The 4,171-nt window shown below is 42.7% G+C and overlaps 1 non-coding gene across 1 annotated transcript; it reads right to left on the bottom strand.

Annotated features, from left to right (window-relative positions):
* Nucleotides 1-3,233: 3,233 nt before the first annotated feature.
* trnas-aga (transfer RNA serine (anticodon AGA)) lies at nucleotides 3,234-3,315 on the bottom strand. Its single transcript has one exon. It is a non-coding gene; the product is annotated as a tRNA-Ser (tRNA).
* Nucleotides 3,316-4,171: the final 856 nt, after the last annotated feature.

The following is a 4,171-nucleotide window of genomic DNA, read 5'->3' as shown; positions in this document are numbered from 1 at the left end:
GTCCCTGACATGCCCTGTGGCACAGCACTTATTCTATGTTTCCTGAAGATTCTGCACATGCTTCCATGATCGTATTATGGGCAGTAATCTGCATTTTCGCTTCAATAACGGGTGTGTGAAGCGGAGGTCCACCATTCTCGATGCTATTTTTTCTCTTCTTATGCGCAACTGCAATACAGTAAAGGATCGATTAATATTGTAAGATGATATACAGAGGCCTGTGAAATATCGAAGTTTTAATGACATTTATGCAATGGTTAGAGATTACCTTGATTCAGGAAATAAGGATGTAAAGTCTGTTTGGCTGGAGTTGAGGAACAGTGAGGAATGAACTCACAAGCATGTGTAGTTTACAAGCCCACTCGCAGTAACCACAAAGCGAAATAAATCGTACGAGGAAAAAATATTGCGTGTGAGTGACAAAAATGGCAATAGTCATGCGTGATCTTAACTTCCCATCTAAAACTCTCGGTTCCATTGTAAAAACGTTTGGAGAACCATCATCAAAAAAACCCACATGTCCCATAAAACATCACGAGGGCTATCTGGGTAATTGATTACTCTACTGGTGACTTAATTTTCTATTTTCTTGGAAACCATCTCTTTAATTGTGAGCATCAGAAAAGGTTTTCTTTTGCCAGCAAGAAATAAATACGTGATTAACCTTTGTTCGTTTCATATATAAGAACACTGTGACTCCTCTGCACTGCACATCTTTTGTCGATTTTAATAGTAGCATGTCTTTTGATTCTTCCCCACAAAATATATGACCTCGCATTCCCTACATGAAACTGCATCTGCCAAGAATACTCCAATTGTTGGAGGGAATCCTGAAGAACAGAATGTACATGTATTTGGAAAGGCAAGGACTGAATCGGGATAGTTAACATGGCTTTGTGCGTGCGAAATCATGTCTCACAAACTTGATTGAATTTGTTTAAGAAGTAACAAAGAAGATTGATGAGGGCAGAGCAGTAAATGTGATCTATATGGACTTCAGTAAGGCGTTCAACAATGTTCCCCATGGGAGACGGATTGGCAAGGTTAGGTCTCATGTAACAGCAGTGGACCAAACACCGACCCTTGTGGTACGTCGCCAGTACCTGGACACCAAGAAGAACATGTTCCATCAACTATAACACTGTTTTCTATTGGCAAGCCAATTACTGATCAAAGCTGCCATCTCTCCCACAATCCATTCCACTGCATTTTTTATAATAGCCTATTGTGGGGAGCTTTATCGTACAACTTTCTGAAACCCATATACACCACGTCAACCGGTTTCCTGTCATCTCCCTGTTTGGTGACTTTGTCAAAAAAGGCAATACGATTCGTTGGAAAGGCCTACGCATCACAAAACCGTGCTGACTGTCCCTGATCAGATTATTCTTTTCTAGATGGTCATAAAGCCTATCTATAATAACCTTTTCCAACACGTTACTGACAACTGCAGTGAGACTCACAGGTCTGTAATTACCAGGGTTGTCTCTACGACACTTTTTGAACACGGGAACAACATATGCTATGCTCCATTTCACAGGCACTATTCCTGTAGACAACGGTGATTTGACGATCGATGCCAAAGGCTCATCAATTTCTTTCCTTGCTTCCCAGAGGATACTGGGACAGATCCCATACGCCCCAGGTGACTTGTCTGTTATCACACTCTACAGCATGTCTTTAATATAATGCTTGTGAAACTCAATATCGACTACTCTAGACGCAAGTACCTCAGTATATTACTCGCCAAAATTTTCATTTTCTATAGCGAACACTGTCGAAAAATATTTATTTAGCGCTTTCCCTATCTCCTCTGACTCCACACACAACTTCCCACTGTTATCCTTGATTGTCCCAAATTTAACTCTCGTCATTCTTTTATTCCAGACATACCGATGGAAAGCCTTAGGGTTAACCCTGATACTATCTGCCAACAACTTCTCATGTCTCCCCCGGCTCTTCTCACCTCTCTTTTTAGATCTTTCCTGATGTCGTTGGAACCCTCGAGCGCTCTAACTGAGTTTTCACATTTTGTCCTAACATAAGACTTCTTGTTCTTCTTCACCAGGGATTCCACTTCCTTAGTAAATCACGGCTCACGCGTTCTATATCTTCCTCCGTGCCTGACAGGTACATACTTACCTAGGACACACAGGAGCTTTTCCTTGAATAAGCTCCACATTTTAATGTGCTCACCACCTGCAGTTTCCTACCCCATTCTACGCTTCCTAAATCTTACCTCATTGCATCGCAATTTACCTTCAACCAGCTAAACTCTTGCTCCGTGGAGTACACCTATCCCTTTCAATCACGAAAGTAAACCTGAGAGAATTGTGATCGCTGTCTCGAAAGTGCTCACCTGCTTCTGAATCTAAAACATGGCCAGGCTTATTACCCAGTACTAAATCGAAAGTGGCTTCGTCCCTTGAAGGCATGTCTACATACTGTGTCAGGAAGCCCTCCTGACACAGTATTTGACGATTTGGATTTTGTCTTGAGTGTTCCAGAGTTTTTCGTTGTCCCAGAGTCCAGATGAAGTTTGCATTCCTCACGTACGTGAGCGAGAATTCTTTCAATGTCTCAGATCAGTTCCTGTCCCGAGAACATCAGAGTCAATGTCCCGTCCTCCACTCGTTCCGACATTTCACACTTCTTCATCCTCCTCTGATTCCATTTCCCAAAGAGTTTCTCAAGATTTCCAAAGCTGGAGCCTAAATTATATGGTTTGCTTCTTAAACATTTTTCCAACTGCCAACTGACAATATTTTCACAGTATCTCTTCACAATCGTCTGGCTTGCACCATGTCCAGTGATGAGAAGTCCCGTTTGGTGGAGAGATTCCCGAGGCTGGTGAATTTCACTTTGGAACAAAGATGGTTAAGTGGCAATTTCCTGCGGTTGTTTGTAATGATGGGAGAGGGAGCGGTGGGGAATGAGCACTTTGACGATCAGGAGGAAGGGTTGCCACTGACCCGAGTCAGAGAACAGTGGACAGGGATTAAAGGAATCTAATGAAAAGCAGCACTTCTGCTCAGGACGTTCAATAACAGCTGCAGAAACCCGATGTGCCGAGCAGTGTATCTGGAAAGAGAAACAGAGATAATGTTTTAAATATGGAACATTTCTGATGAAGAACTCGAGTAACCCAAGACTAATCAAATTATCGGCCTGGTTTGCAAAATAGGTTTTCTGAACTTTGAGCGAAAGTTGTTCTAGCAGGAAAGCATCCTTAACGTAGTCAGCAGGATTCGAACCTACGTGGGAAAACCCCAATGGATTTCTAATCCATCGCCTTAACCACTCGGCCATGACTACAGAGAGCGCGGCCGGCTTGAGCATTGACCAAATCAGCCGTGATCTCATTGAAAGCTCTCGCTGACTTGATGAGCTAAATGCTTCCATCTCCTTTCATACCTTTGCTGTCATTTGTAAGGTGCGAGATACCAATGTAAAAGAAGAAAAGCACAAAGGTAGGAAAAGATATTTGCAGCCAAACTGAGTCAAAATTATTTATTGAAAGGAAACGAATACTTGGCAATTTGCTAGATCGCTTTGCGAACATGACCAGCAGAGGGAAGCAAGGGAGCGATTGATCTGAGAATTCGTGGAACTGAAGCAAACAAAGGTTAGTGACATATTCGTTTCATTTTCTGGCGAACGAAATGGTCTTTCCTGATGGTTACAATGAAAGAGATGGTTCCCAATAAAAGACAAAGATTAAGTCGCATCTAGATATATATCAATGTGACACGATTCATTTTCAGTCCCTAATTACCCCAGAGATGGAGGGGGTGAGTTACTTTTCTTCACTCTTCAACTCCTCAGCACGGAGGTACAGACATGAAACCGCTAGAGATGGAGTTCTTGAATTGGGAACCAGCGACACTGAAGGAACTAGGCAAAAGTGAGGACTGCAGATACTGGAAACCAGCTCTTAGATCTGAGTGATGCTGGAAAAGCACAGCAGGTCAGGCAGCATCCGAAGAGCAGGCAAGTCGACCTTTCTACTGCCAGTCTTGCTGCGTTCCACAAACAATTTTCGTTTTTGGCTCAGATTTCCTGAAACTGCAGCGATTTGTTTTATGTTCACCTTCATAATGTTTTGGACAAAACCAATGACCTGCCAGCATCGGAAAATCGGCAGAAGTACTGGTACACCGATATGTTTGCT

This window comes from Chiloscyllium plagiosum, unplaced genomic scaffold, assembly GCF_037043375.1.
Source record: "Chiloscyllium plagiosum isolate Xiang-an unplaced genomic scaffold, Cpla_swu_hap1 HiC_scaffold_18, whole genome shotgun sequence".
NCBI lineage: Eukaryota > Metazoa > Chordata > Chondrichthyes > Orectolobiformes > Hemiscylliidae > Chiloscyllium > Chiloscyllium plagiosum.
Note: the sequence above shows the minus strand (reverse complement) of the source record. Positions and strands in the feature narration are given on the sequence as shown.